The sequence below is a fragment of the Melopsittacus undulatus genome, chromosome 2 (genome assembly GCF_012275295.1).
Source record: "Melopsittacus undulatus isolate bMelUnd1 chromosome 2, bMelUnd1.mat.Z, whole genome shotgun sequence".
NCBI classification, from domain to species: domain Eukaryota; kingdom Metazoa; phylum Chordata; class Aves; order Psittaciformes; family Psittaculidae; genus Melopsittacus; species Melopsittacus undulatus.
Genome location: NC_047528.1, coordinates 13,510,324 through 13,526,961, shown reverse-complemented (window position 1 = coordinate 13,526,961; position 16,638 = coordinate 13,510,324).

The window sequence follows — 16,638 nt, the reverse complement described above, 5'->3', positions numbered from 1 at the left end:
CTTTCTCAGCCTGTCTTCATACAGGAGGTGCTCCAGTCCCCTGATCATCCTCGTGGCCCTCCTCTGGACTTGTTCTAACAGTTTCATGTCCTTTTTATGTTGAGGACACCAGAACTGAACACAATACTCCAAGTGAGGTCTGACGAGAGCAGAGTAGAGGGACAGGATCACCTCCTTTGACCTGCTGGTCACGCTTCTTTTGATGCAGCCCAGGATACGGTTGGCTTTCTGGGCTGCAAGCACACACTGCTGGCTCGTGGTCATTTTCTCATCAACCAACACCCCCAAGTCCTTCTCTGCAGGGCTGCCCTGAATTTCCTTTTTGCCCATCCTGTAGCTGTGCCTGGAATTGCTCCAACACAGGTGTAGGACCTTACATTTGTCATGGTTAAACTTCATGAGGTTGGCATCAGCCCACCTCACAAGTGTGTCAAGGTCCCTCTGGATGGCATTCCTTCCCTCCAGCGTATCAACGGAACCACACAGCTTGGTGTCATCGGCAAACTTGCTGAGGGCACACTCAATCCCACTGTCCATGTCAGCGACAAAGATGTTGAACAAGACCGGTCCCAACACCGATCCCTGAGGGACACCACTCATTACTGGTCTCCAGCCAGACATTGAGCCATTGACCACAACCCTTTGAGTGCAGCCATCCAGCCAGTTCTTTATCCACTGAGTGGTCCACCTATCAATACATGGATTCGTTCACATGCTTTATAACCTTGTAGCATATAAACTATCAAGTAATGCAAAAGTTTTCAAAATTTCATGTCAAAGAAAAATTATTGCAATAATATGCATAATTTAAGAATTTCAGTGGTGCTTACCTCCATTATTAGAAAAAAATCAAAACTGTAAAAGTTCAGGTGCTGCGTCAATTTAACAGTATGACTACTACTGTTAATTTTCATTTTCATGAAGGCATGCTCTAACCAGAACAGAACATTGCAGTTGAAGGCATACCAAATCACCATGCCTTCTACCTTTCTATTTACTCCATTGCTCATTAGCAATGTCAGTAATTAGGCTATCAGAATAGGCATGATACAGATGGGAAACACAAGGAGAATTCATATTTGTTAAGAAACCTGTGGCTACTGTGGAAATTCCTAAGAGCTCGTAGGAAGAGTGTGAGAGAAAGGATTAATAGTGAGCTGAAAAAAGGAAGAGACTAATGTGAGCTGGAAGAATGCTGGTGAAATGACATCTGGCAGTAGTTTCTAGTGAAGGGGGATGAGATCATCAGATCAGTAAGCTGCAAACTTACCCAAGCTACAGGCTTAGGGAAGAGCGGCTTGAAAGCCCCTCATTACAAAAAAGACATTGATGTGCTGGAGCGGGTCCAGAGGAGGGCAAGAAAGCTGATGAAGGATCTGAAGAACAAGTTTTATGAGGAACAACTGAGGGAACTGGGTTTGTTTAGCTTGGAGAAAAGGAAGTTCAGGGGAGACCTCATTGCTCTCCACAGCTACCTGAGATTGTAGTGAAGTGGCTGATGATTTCTCCCAAGTAACAAGGACAAAAGGAAATGGCCTCAAGTTGTGCCAGGGCAGGTTTAGATTGGATATTAGGAAAAATTTCTTCACCAAAAGGGTTGTCAAGCACTGGAACAGGCTGACAATGGAAGCAGTAATTACAATCCCTGTAGGTATTTAAGAGATGTGTAGATGTGGCATTTAGGGATAGGATTTAGTGGTGGACTTAGCAGTGCTAGGTTAATGGTTGGACTTGATCTTAAAGATCTTTTGCAACATACATGATTTTATGATTCTATGACTCAAGCACCTTCATGTGGCTATTGTTGAGATGCAAGGGACTTCCTAAAAAAAAAAGGACTAAAGCAATATTTGCCGTTTGTTGAATGTCAGGTGAAGCCATTTTGGAGCAAAGTGAGCAAGCAAAGAGCTTTGCCTCACATCATTACATGCATGAAGACCAGGTCTGGTTCAGTCCTACGCTGTTCTAGAGCTAATACATTCCCCGAGTTTTAGGGAATAGCTACTGATTCTGTCTGCAAAGAATATTGTGGAATCTTTTTGCTACCTTTCATCCTGGTATTTCAATATCTGATGGTTCCTGGGGGCACAGAAAGGCTATAGGAAACAAATGGTGTCTATGGGAATGGATGCAGAAAGACTTTCTTACTCCAAATTGAGCAGGCAGGTGGGAGGTGCCTCTTTCTTCCCATTAACCACAAAAAAGAGATTCAATAGTCTAAATAGGACACAGTGTAGATATCAAAGTGAAACCCACACCATAACTAAAGGCTGGCTTCTACGTATGTCCATAAACATCTCAGTGTTGACTATATCCAGCAGCTAGGTGCCTCTCTGGTGTTCTAGGTCCATAAGGTCTCTTAATCATTTCTTTGGCTAGCTCTTCTAGGTCTCCTCCCACTTAGCACATAGAGCTAAACAATTGTACCTAGCTTGTCCTCCTCCCCTCTCAAAGTGTAGCCTCAGTAGTAGCAGCTGAAAGGTATCTCAATCTTGGAAAAAGTTCTGAACTAAGGATCAGAAATTGATCCTCCCCATTACAGAGGAAGGTATGACCCATGACTGACATTTTCTACCATTTCTTTCAGGTGACTGAAGCATTTTCTATTGCCTATTTTAGGATAGGATAGATCACTTCCTATGGTGTTTGTCATTCTTGCCAATAGAGAAAGTACATGTGACCAGTTAACATTAGAGGAGTACCTTACTCATGAGCTTGTAGACGCTGATGTAGCGACTGGGCAGGAGGAAGTTCCCTATCTAACTGATTCATGCTCATCTGCCAACTTCACTTATGTAGCCATGAAAGAAAACAAACCCACCCCCCTACAACCCCCCCCCATGAAGATGTGTAAATTTAACTGGCATAATGTTGAATGTCTGGGGTCAGAATGCAGAGAAGAAAAATGTATTTTGAAGAATAAATATGGAGGAATACTACAATAGCCAACAGGGAGTATTGGGTAAATACAAACATTCTAGCAATTTCTGTGTTTGTGTATCTTGTAAGGATCTCAGACTTTGCCCATGAACAACTAAAATAAGGTTCTAAGATAAGAGAGTGAGGATGAACTGCTAAGAATAGAGGTGTAACATCAAACCACACTAGATCAAAGGCTCACTCTCAGTTGCTCATTTCACTGAAGAATATAAAGAGTGGGAATAAAGAAATTTCCGTGTTGCTTTGTCAGTAGGCTTAACAAGAAGACAGAATTTGAAGATTAGTGACCCTATAGATCTGATTTGAGGTCATGATAATCTGTCATAAATAGGAAATTACATGTTTAGAGTTAAAATGGTAATTTCCACTTCAATGTTATAAATTTGTCAAAAGGCACAGTTTTTAATTACAATTAGCATTCCTAAACAGCTGCTTGATTCCTCCTTTTACTAAATGCAAATCAGTAAGTACTCAATGACTATTTAATTGCTGTTCATTTTGTAAAAGATTACCTGAATTCACATGCAAACAAGCATACATATCAGAAGAATAATAAAATGTGACTTTATGTGAAATGATCTGTGAAGCAGAGAACGCAAAAGAGTATCTCTCATCATTATCTTTGAGTTCAACGAAGTTCTTATCAGATGCTGAACATAATCACACTTGTATATATTTTAACAAAAAACCCAATAAAATTTGATAAAAGTGCTGTTCAAAAGCTTCACTGCCAAGGCAGGAAGCACAACTCATGCACTATGAGCAGTGTGACAAATCTCACTTGACAAACTTGAGATGAGTCAAAGTAAACCATTTGGAAGCAAACATAGTTTGTAACTGCATCTTCAATAAGTCTGTGAAGAATGAGCACATTCATTAGCAATCTAATGATCAAATCTAAGTACACTGCAGGTTTGTAGACAGATCATTTCCATAACAAGGTCACTTAGAAATCTCTAGTCTGGGCATATTTGTGTAACGCTTGTCAAATCTGGAGTTGAGGAACTGGGCTGGAAAATTTGATTCAGGAAAATTACTAAGATTCATAGTGGGAAATTCAACCCAGAACTCTTTTCCTTTGACCACAGAAGTCTGGCATCCTCACTAAGTGTTGGTTAACATAAGAAGTCCTGGGATTCTCAGTAGGGAACTGGGGCTTTGCATGATTAGGTTCTAATTGGAGAAAGCGCTTGCTTCACTGTTTCATATAACACAGCTGCACATCTATTGAATTTTCTGGACTGTATTTCAATTAACATTTCATTTATTTCCTCCTTGTTGGGTTTTTAGGGAGGGTAGAAGAGAAAGGATTGTTATTTTTCCCCCATTAAATTTCAGTTAAAACCCACTGAACTGATGTGTCCTAATTTCTGTAGACTACATTCTTCTGGATACAATCCAGAAAGTAGGGAATAAGATTGTTCTGGGTCTACTGAATAGGGGGGGCAGTTAAACAACACCACTTAGTTTACCATGAAACACATTTAGTCACAGTAAGTTCATCCAGCACAAATACAAAATGCAAATATTTTAACAGAAATTGATATGCAAGGGAAAGTGGGTCAGTGCTTCCAATGGGCTGAACTGCAGAGACTACAAGTTAGGGTTAGTGGCCTAGATACATCTTGAAGTTGTCATTTTGTGTGGTGTTGGTCTTGTATATACTATCCTTTAATGCACATAGATATGCCTATAAAACCATAAGGACTTAAGCATTCAAGCCATGTGTTGACATAGCCTCTTGAAGTTTTGACAGTCATATTACCTCATTTCAAAGACAAGGAACTGATTATACAAACCTCAATTTCCCAGCCAAAATGTCTGAAGTCCCCTTATCATTTTCGCAGTCAGATGCCCTTGGAAAAACCTTACTTTTCGAAACATACTTTTCCACTTCCCCACTCAGTTTGGCAAACTTTGTCAAGGCACACTTGATCCCATCCATCATATCATTTAGGAAGATATTAAACAGTGTTGGGCCCAATATTGATCCTGGGGAGCCCACTAGTGCCAGGTCACCAGCTGGAAATGGAGCTATTTACCACCGCCCTCTGGCTGCAGCCTGGAAGCCAGTTCCCCATCCACCATACAGTTTAGTTGTCTACACTATAATGTAAGAGTTTCTCTAGGAGAAGACTGTGGGAAAGCCTTGGAGAAATACAGGTAGACAAAGTCCATCATGCACCCCACATCAGCTGGGTAGGTAGGTTCGTCAAGCACAATTTGCCCCTGCTGAATCCAGGCTGGCTTTTCCCAGTCATGTGCATCCTAAAACATTTGATTAATCCATTATCATGTTGCCATCTCTATAACAATCTTGGGCTCAGGATTAGACTCCAGCTTATACAAAATATAAGTAGGTATAAACCATTCACAGGAAGATTGAATTACATCCATAGAGGATGTACAAAGGCAGTGGGGGAAACTGATTGTGAGAAGGAAGTTCTGTTAAAAGATACAAAGTCATAGTAGAACGGTTTTCTTCATTTTGTTAAACTCTAGAGTGTATTTTTGCTTAACCTTGCAACGCAAGCCTCAAAGAGTAATTTATGATGATATTTCCTCAGCCAAAGTATGTGAAAACCTTTTCACAGCCTGGGATGCACCAAAATAAAGAAGGCAAGACCTTTGTGTTCCACAAGTGCAATGGTGGGCTGTTGGAACTGCTGCAGACTTCATGGACTTCACTGCTGTGTCTAAGCTGCAGGAATCTATAAATAGCCCTCTAAAGTTAGTGGGAAAGGGTGGAGTAAGAAGCTCATTGTAATCAGCAAGAGTTGAAAATACCTATGAAGCAATGCCTCATAGGTGTCCTCAATGCTTGACTGAATCCTTACTCAGACAAGCCAGATGGAATAAGAATTTGCCTGCAGGTTGGAGGGGCCTGAACTAGTTCCCAGGAATTGATCTGACTATAGCAGATTTTTTTCTTTTTTATTAAAAAGAAGTTGAACCCCATGTAAGTCAAAGCCTATAGTTAGATTACAGAAATGAAAAAGCAGAACAAGTAATTGTGTCACCTTAAGCCTGAACCACAGCAGTATGACACTTCTGGTCATCCTTTTACATGTCATGGCTTTAGAAATAACAGTGATAAGCACTGTGTAATTTTATTTTATTTTATTTTATTTTATTTTATTTTATTTTATTTTATTTTATTTTATTTTATTTTATTATTTTCATGATTAACCTTAGATACTATATTAGCAGATTGCCCACAGAAGTGTATCCCTGAAATGTTGGCTGCTCAGAGAGTGACAAAGATGAACAGTCTCAATGTGGAATCCCTGACGTGATTCTGCAGTTCTCTGTCTCCTCTTTGTTTCAATTTTTATGAATGTGAGAGCTTGGGTTTTGTCATCCTTACACACTGGCCGCAAATCTAATACTAATTCCATTGCTGTAGAGATGTAAAATGGTAACACAGCAAAAAGGTGTCCTTTTTTGATAATACCTTAAATACTTCACTGCAATGAAATATCAATTTTAGAAATAGAAAACATATTCATCAAATTGAATACTGTATCATACTTCTGCACTGTTACTGTGATTGCCATAGTTGTACACATGTAACCTCACATCTTTCAAAATCTTAAAGAAACATTAATATATGTTCAAAATATATTTGCACATTAATAAAGTGAAGTGTGAAAAAAGGAATAACCAATGGTGCATAGATGAGCCCTATATAGCTTCTACTTCTTCTAGCATGATAGCAGCTTGATGTTGTCATACCATTACCATACTGATATACCCAATATAGCTCTCTGCTTGGACCTTTCTCATTCCCCAGTGCCTTTGCTTCTACTTGAATAATTTCCTTTGGAATCAACCTGAACATCAGTTTCTGGTCGTGCATTGTGAAGGCACACGTTCCCTTTAGCACACAATATTTGAATACATTTTTTGAGTCTCTGAAGTGCTGATCAGAAGAGAGATGATGACACTCTAAGAATGTCACTGTTTACTTTGTGAAGGCATAACATGATGACATCATTCAAAACATCTATAAAGTGACACAGCTGGGCTTTTTCAGAATTGACTGAACAATAAAACACCACTGGATGTAATTCAAAAGCAAGGACACTTTTGCTCTGTTAGAGCATTGCTATTACTATAATCCATATTAAGTATTTGAAATAAATCTGAGTATTTTGCTTCTACAGATAGAATAATAAGAGACATGGGGGATGAGCATTTTTGGCAGGGGGAGTGGTGGGAAACGGTTTCTGACAAGCTAGTCTTACAAACTGTTTCCTGAAGCCACACAGTCAAAATCCTTCCTGGATTAACCTTCAGTGATCAAAGTGATCAGAACATTAGGCAGCTCTGGTTTAAAATAGTCAGTTTTATGGTCACTACACAACAGGAGCAGGGTTTCAAGGCATGTTGCTGAATGCTAATAGATTTTTTTTGCCTGCATATTAAGCAGTGTAACATTTTCTCTATATGTGTAGACTCTGAGCAGTGGTCCATATGTTTGTCACCTTGGTTTTAGATTGAAATGCACCATCACCTTCAGACCACAATGAATTCATAGTAAGGAAAAACCTAAACAAGACATTTTGTGTCATTCTGTTTAAACAATACCTAAAAGTAGAGGACGGTAACTCTTCAGGATCTGATGAAGGAGGGAAAATACTTGCAGCTTCCTTATGTCTGCAGACTCCCTTCCCCCCACAAAGGGAATTTCCAGTGTCAGTTTCTAGTTCTATGTCAATTAATTTGGATGTACTTACTACTACTTGTATGAGGATATAAACAAAGCAGAACTTCCTAGACCAGATATAAAATATTTGTATATCAGTACTGATATTTTTGGAACTTCCCTTGTATGCAATGATACATGCATGCACCAGGAAGTCTTGAATCAAATAGTCAAAGCATCTCTAAGGAACTCAAGGGACGTGACATGTACAAGGAACTCCATGTAACTGCAAAGTGAGGACAATGATATTAGAACAACCACTGTTTCTAAAGGTGTTTGCTTTTCCTGTGTGTTTTAGTAAATCACCTGTTCAAAACACATTTTGAAGTGAGAGGTTTTCTCCTAAGAAAAGTGCCAAGAATATTCAAGCTATGTCACCTTCTCATGCAAGCGCTGCTGAGGAAGGACAACTTGTTTCAGTTGCACAAGACATAAGCTCCAAAGGAACTTCAAGCACCACCTGTTGCAAAATATCAAAGCCCAAACCTAAGTGAACTAAGAAAAGCTGTGCACACAAGTGCTTGATTGCACACTGTATGTTTCATTTACATGGGTACCTTAAGATGCTTAATATTTTGATACCTTAGTATTAGATACCTTAGTATCATGAATTTCACCTGTGAGTCTTTGACGCGTAGCAAATAGGCACACCAATGAACCAAGCAGTTCCCACTGTCAAAGCAGTGTCCCCAGTGCCAGCTTTAATAATGCCTCTCTTCTGCCTCCAGCTGCTGTTGCCTCTTCTGTTGCATCCTGCAGAGCAGGTAAGTCAGCAGAACCAGGCAGGGGATGCTCTGCCCCCAGATCCTTCAGGTACACACATCATCATCCACCACAACAGGGGAAGAGAACAGATTGGCTTTTGTCTGATATTTTGATCTTAAAAGTGCAATTCTACCAGGATAGAAAGAAATCCTTACACAAGGGAGTAGCTTAATGGGAAGACATTAAACATGTTACGTAATTCTTGAACTCACAAAATATTGTTTTCAATTTTTAGAAATGCACATGTTCAACATCTATGAAAGAAAACCCTTTAAATATTCTTCATAAGAATAAAAATTCTTAATAAGAATTTCCACAAGAGATTCAGACAGTCCTTCATTTCAGCTATTGTGCCTCTTATAACAGGATTATTTGCTTCTTGTGAGTGACTGCTGCTTTATACTTGACCGTACAGAAAACCAGATGAATGAGATATGATGGATTTCACATTAACACCAAAGTCTGATAGCCAAAATATTTAAATTACATGTTTCTGGTTCACTTCTCCTGAATCAATTGTGTTGGTTTGAACAGCACAAGGCAAGCAAAATGTACATTTAGGAAAAAAAGCAAAGACTCCTTTTGTAAATATGATTGGGCATAAAGAAGTGAGAATGAGAGAGAATCTGAGAGGAGCATGTCATGAGTATGCTAAATCATGATGAATTCTTGCAATATTTGCTAGGTGACAGACATGTTAGGAGAATCTATTTACCACTGCTCTCAATTATTAACCCATGGCAGCTCTCTACATTGGGTAAAAGAAGTCTTTAATTAGCCCAAAGAATTTTAATTCCCTGCAACACTAGATACTGCTCTTAACATAAATAGGAACCTGTTGACTTAACATGTACAAGGTATTTGAAAGAAAGCCAGTTTAACAGGTACTGACAATCCAAGGGTTAATATCCTCTGGGTTCAAATTACAGTATTTTCTGGCTTTACTGTTTACCTGAGTACAAGTACTGCCAGATAAAATCTAATACGCATTTTGCTAAAACAAAGGAACTTTTTTCCATGTGACTGATGTCATGTTGTGCTAGGTCATGTATGAGAGTATGAAGGAGAGGAAATATGTGATACTGAGATGAAGAGGAATTTTGGACAATGGATCATGTTCCACAAGCTCAGCCATCTACCTCCTACCAATGCGATGTTTCTGCTTGTGTGTTTCCATGACCTTTGGATCCTGCCCAGAATGATGATGTGGCAAACCAGCAAGTGTGAAAATCCAAAACTGCTCGTATGCAGCAGCTAACAACCTGGACACTCAACAGGCACGTTGTGAACCCTAATGGTTCACATCAACCTTCACTTAAAACTGTGTTTTTTCCACCAAGGATTTTGTATTCTGATATATGCCAAAATGTTGAAGAAAAATCAGTTTACAGCAATTGTTTTAGGAAGGTTTTTTACCGCTTCTTTCCATTTCTTAGCTCAGGCTAGGAACCGGTTTATCTGCATTTAGGGTTATTGCACATATTCTCAATAGCTGTCATTTATTATCCCCTCTCAGCTCCCCATCCATGGTGCTGCTGCTTCTGACCAAAACCGCACATTTCCATTGTAGTACCCACCATTGAAACATTCCTTCTATCAAACATTTTTCCAGGTGTGGTTCTGATTTTAAGACAAATTTGCCTTTCCTTCGGGAAATGCCTGCAGTGACAGTACCCATGAAACTGCAGTCAAAACCATAACAGAATTCAAGGACAAACGTTTCAGAAACTTTTTTGTACTATGAAGAAATTCAGAATAGGTCACAACTGTACTTTCTTGTCTAAACATTCTAAATTCCCTATGTTTGGTTTATTACAGTATATCAGAGAAGACAGAAATTATTTATCTGTCAAACAATGTAAGTTTCTTATGAGAGCTAAACTATACTTTCAAATGTGATATTAAGCCTAATGGATTTTTGCGTTTTGTCAGGACATGTTCTGTTCAGTGGGGTAGGATGACTCATGAATTTTGCCTTTTGCTTGGACAAGTTCACCACACAGAAATCTTTTGGCTTAGACAAATTCTACACTTTCTGTTCTACCTTTGGGGAGAATACAGCCCTTGTATGGCAAGTCGCACTTGAAATGGACCCCATGTGAACAGCTAAGATTGTCTCCTCCCCTGTAGCACATCACAGCATAATTACATTGAGTCTAGTCTAAAACTGGATGAATAACTTGCTGAGGCCTGGAGGGAATAGCATAATTTTAGGTAAGTGTAATATATGAGTGTCTTTGAGCAATATTAGTCCTAATTAAAAAATAAATAAACAAAAAAGAGAAAAATCATTAAAGTATGTTTAACTAGTGAGAAAAAAATACATTTAATCTGGAAAATTAGCTCAAGAATTGAATATTTCACTGCATAACATCATGGAATAAATCCAAGTATTTTAGAATATATGTAACATACTGAACAAAAATCCAGAATGAAGAAGAATTTAGATATGTTAACTTTGCTCCAGCCCCTCCACCAAATAATCCCATTGTTTAGACTACTTGCACAATGACCTTACTGACGTCCTCTCAATTCTAAGTTCACGCTTCCCTTTACAATATTACTTGCTTCTACTTCCCCTTTAGATGAGAATGTTTAATATTTCCTATTGTAAATAGTTCAACAAACTGCATGATAAGCAATCTATCATCTCTGCAAGCTGAAAGTACTGAAATTTAACAAAATCTAAAAGAATAAATCTACATTCTGCATTTGGTTCAAGTGCCTCAGGCTTACAAAAAGGTGTGAGAGCTCTGGCCTATTCTTTTCTAGTTTTAACACAGATGAGTGTTTAGTTAGTGGATTTTCACCCCTGTTTCACCTCTGGGATCCTGCTCTACAGGCTTACTGGGGACAAACCTTTCCTATGAGCCTCTGGCTCTTCAGGACTCTCTTTAACACTGCAGGAATGTTCCCAGCAATGTGTGAATGAAGAATTCAAGCTAATGAGCCAATTTAGTTTTAGACAGAGTTTTAAGATAAAATGAAGTGAATGATATTAACGTCCCTTTGCTGATTTGCTAAAAAGTAATAGCTTGGGAATAGTTACAGACTGCTTATTTGAATCAGCTATTTGCATGAGATTTTGATTCAGTTCCTTTGAGAAAAAATAGATATACATAGAATCATAGAATAGTTATGGCTGGAAAGAACCTTAAGATCATCTAGTTCCACATATTTATTGTTCATATTTATCTAGTTCCACGCATTGTTTTTCAGTTTTGATGACATTCACAAAGTAATGTGAAGTAAACACATTAAGTAAACAAATACAAGAAGGTTTTAATGGGATTAAATATGCAGAAAATGTAGGATTTGAAAGAGGAGGTGGGTGGCAAATGTGATATTGAGCCAAAGGAAAAGGTTTAAACGTAGTATTGTTTCACATGTACACTTCACTTTGCGGAATATACTAACTGACTCCAACAGTCAGCTACAAATATTGCCTGTAAATTATTTCCATTATGCTTGAAACAAAATCATGGTTATTTTACAATGGCTATAGAGTCATAAAATGAAAGCAGAGCCTGCTGAGACCACTAACATGCTGCAATCATTACTACAGAGCACAAAGAAGGAAAACAGAAGTTCCTCAGTCATTTACATTGCCTTCACATTGGTCTACGGTTCAGAAAATGAATCCTGGCCATGGACCAGCAACCCCATTCTTTTATTAAATTCAACAATTCTCATATTCATAGTTCATAGGAACTATGAGCAAACAAAATTATTTTTTTTTCCTAGACTTCATTTACCTTTTCTTCTGACTGTGGGAATTCTTAAAGAGCCAAGGCCATGTAGTGAGTGATCCCAATACCCCGAGCCTTGCTACTGTAAAGTAAGAAGATTTTTGGCAGGCATATGTAAGGTCAATTGTCTTGTTAGGCCTCTGTAGTTTTCCACTGAAAACGTGCAGAGAATGATCTCTGCCAAGGCTATAGTTTCCCACTGTATTTTTAGAGTAAGGTATTTAATCGCAATTATAACAAGTTATAAACATTAGCTTTGTAAACGTTAGTAACCTCTAGACTAACCAATTACAGCTCAGTATCCAAGGCTGTTACATAAGAAACCTAAGGGTGTAAGGGTATAAAAGAAGCACTGTATCTGAATAAACTTTGGCAATCGCTTGATCACATTGATCGTCTCCACGTTGTCTGTGACTCCTGTGTCGACATCTGACTCTCAAGAACATGCTAACTGTAAGCATGAAAAAGTCCTGCCTGGATCTTAATGTCCAGGGTCATCAAAAGGACACTGTCAGCCTGCAGTTGTTGATCTGAATATTGAGCACTCCTTTGCCTCCATGCAACATGTATGTGTGTATTTTACTGAAGATCTTTCACTGTGGCAGCACCTGTGGTACTGCAAGAAAATGCTGCATGCAATGTCTATTTGGTCAAACAGGACAGTACCTGAAAAATCCCTCACTTTTGTACCTCAGATCTAAAACTGAAATACTGCAATTCTGGTTATCTTGCTCCTGTCTTCCTAAAATCCAGCTGGCACTTAGAAATGCAGCACCAGTTTTCCAAGGAGATTGGTAGATAAATGAGTGACATCTTTCAACCTGCTGTTCTTAAAAGTTTACTGTAATAGAGTTTCTGAAGCCTCACCACACAATCTGCTGCAACCCCAGCTATCCTGGTGTTAGAGCATTTTCCCCATCTGTTCACTGCAGACACTTCCCCTCTGCCACTATGACCCATGTAGCTGTGGAGCAGCATCACGTCTCCCTTCAATTGCTCTTCTCTAGACTTAGCAACCCCATTGCCTTGAAATTTACACAGAAGTTACATTTTAAAACACATTCTCGTGGCTCACCTCTGCACTTCCTAATGCTGGTCCCCACCTTTCTGAATGCTCACAATGCACAAAACTGTACGTGAAACTCTCCTCAGGGACATATCAGCACCAGTTGGAGTAGAACAATTATCTCATTTTTTTTTACTTCCGGGATGATGTTTGCCTTTTTCAAAAGAACAAAACATTGTTTTTTACTCCTATTCAGCTTGTGATCAACTATTAACTAGTTCCTCATCCTCATGGTAATGTGCAATGTTTAACCACAACCACAGCACATGATTTCAATTCCTTTTTAAACTGCATCAGGTTTTGCTGAGCCTTGGAGATCAAATGATATGTTTCCAACTTAAACATGCATCACAGTGTGATTTAATGTGCACCTACAAATTCCAGAAGGCTTCACCAATTCTATACACGGTACCTGTACTTTGCATGAAAGGCTTCACTGAAAAAGTCTCCTGCTGACTTTGTTCCTAACTCTAGTGTTAAAATAATGTTTATCTTTTTTGTGTCTTTGTTTATGTCTGTGAATCCTTATGTATAATATTAATCCTTTACTTAGCCCACAAGGAACTTGTATGTCCTTGTGTTTATTCCAAACAGGTACTTAACAAACAATAACTAACTAGGCAGAGCCCCAACAAAATAAATACTGCCTTCCATGGATTTTACATGGTTATCCTATGGAGGATGCTGACATGAAAACCCTGTTTTCTGCTCGGTATAGAAGAGTAAGCTGGGGACTCAAGCTCTTGCGAGTTCCCACCACTTTGAAAGAGACACTAATGTAAATCATTCCAATTTTTAATAATGTGGCCATATGGAACTTGGCTAGGTGTGTTTTGCTAAGATTTCATAGCATAGGTAGGTCTAGTATCTCACCTGCTCATTTTAAGCATTTTCCATAATTATCACAACAGAAGTTAAGCATCATAAAAAATCAGCATTTAAATTCACAATACCAGCCTAAGCCAAAGCACTGAGGAAGGGAAGGGGTGGTACTGCACTAATGCCTTAACAATAACACAGTCTAGTTAATGGTTTCTAAAGACAAGGCAATGTGCTTTTGCTGGTAGAAGATAAAGTCTGTTCATGCAACTTCTTTCACATAAGGCATCTGTGGGTGGTATCTTTTGCTTACTCCTAAACTTCTCCCATCTGTAATGGTGAAATGAAAGCTGAATTTTATTTTCCTTGGTAATATTCAAAAGTTAGTGGCAGCAATCTATCTTTGGCTAGTACAGATGAAGTAAGAAAACCTCTCCTCCCGCTGCAAAGATATACTGCAGTCTCATTGTGTGACATTGGCTAGAAAATTACTGAAAAAGATACAGTCATATTCAAGTGGCTTGGCTTCCCAGTTCACTGGGGAAGTGGGGATTGTTGCCTTATCGCTGCAAGGATGGTTACATCACATGATGGCTAAAGCAAGTGAGGCCTCCACACAGTTCAATTGGTAAGTCAGTAAAGTTGCATGAGTTTGCATCCCTAAAATGGAAACTGGCATTTTTCAAGCAGATTTATCATTACAGAAGTTTTTCTTCCACAAATAACTACTTTTTTTTCTTTCTGCCATTGAGTGCAGGCAAGTTCAAATCTTTTCTCTCAACAATTTCTGCTCCTATACATCTCTAACCATCAAAGTCTCACTATTAATGTAGCATAATATTCACTTAGCTGCTTAGTGAATCTTCTTACTTCTTGTTCATCATATTAAAAAGTATACTGCCACCCTGAGTTATACTCATGCCCCACTATTCCATTCATAGCATTAGTCTTCATTCTGGTGTTACCAAGAGCATGATGCACTTGTTCATTTAAGAACTGGCATTATTGTCTGCAATAAGTGCAGGAAAAGCCACCTCTGCTTAACAAAAACATTGACATTATTGAAGGGACTGCTTTTTTTCTCAGGATTTAGGAAGCTGTCATAATCCACACTGCAACAGGTACAACAGCCACTACAGAAAACATCCTGCTGTGATATAGGTAGAGGGCACATCCCTGGTGCAAAACCTCTGGTTTTGATGTTCACAAGCAATGAATTTAAACTAATTGTAAACTATAGAAAACCAGCTGCATTGGAATTGTGGAACACATACTGGGTTTGTTTTTTGGGTTGGTTTTTTTTCTCTTTGTCATGCTAGGTCACTGATCTGTAACTAGTGAAATGCAGTCAAACTTCTTCCACCCTTCACAGAGCAATTAATGATCACAACCTCCAGAGCAAGATAAAGTGACAGCAGACTGGAGCAGGCCATGTTCGAAAGGATGCTGTGACAAATAAATTCTTACTGCAAATGGTTGTCTGTTTGTAGCAAAAGCCCCTAGGCTAGTATCCTCCTTCCATAAAAATTTATATATGCATTATGCAAAAATGCTAACTTTACCTATGACAAACTTGTGGGACTCAGAGTGAGGACTGGAGAAAGTCTTAATGTGCAATCTTCTTTTGTTACACACTAATTGAAGGATCATAAAGGATTAAAATACACAAAAACCTATTGTTCCTGACCTGTGATCAGCCATAATCACCTGGCAATGAAGAAAATGTAATGACGTCAAGTTGGTTTCAAGGGCCAGGGTGCTGGGTATGCCTCCAGGAGTGTTTCACTCCAGACAAGGGTATGTTGCAGAAACCAGTCTACTGGAATCAGCTGGACATGAAAAAACTGTCTCCCTTTGATATGGTCTTGAGCCAAAAAGCATGCCACCATGTGTGTGTGTATTAATGCATCTATTAAGCTTTTTACAAATTAGATACTGTTAAACTGCTATAATCAGCTGCAACCCTATCAAGTCTATATGTATTACATAAATTTTGTACACTGTTACAACATACTCCTTTGTCAAATATTTTTTGGTTGGAAGTAGCTCTAACAATTTGGAAAATTGTATATAACCTACAGAAGACGCCTTCTGAGAGAAAAAAAAAACAAACTAAAATGTAGAAAAGTAGACAGGATGAAAAAGTTAAATATTAGACTGTAAGAGAAAAACAGCAAATAAAAACCCAAGAAAAGGTGAGAGGATGTTCTCATCTCTTTGAGGCAATGATGCAACAATCTTTCTATTGTTTTCATGAAGCAAACATTTTCAATGACAATTTTTCTGCCTTTAAATTATATATTCATCATTACAGAGTAAAGACAACAATTAGAGGTCTTGTGGCTATATCTGATTGTATTTCTTCCTGTAGTTTTGCAGAAAAATCTGAGATAAATGCATCCTAGATAGAGTCAGGAGTACTATTAAAACATACAGCAACAATAAGAGGGCTCTTTGTAACAAAGGATAACAGTCTGTGGGGTGGGAAATAGCACACATCAGGGAAGTAGCAACATCTGAACTGCTCAGTTAAGTGCTCCTGATGGCAGACAGTGGTCAATAGGCAGTAAGAAGCAATAACTAACACAAGC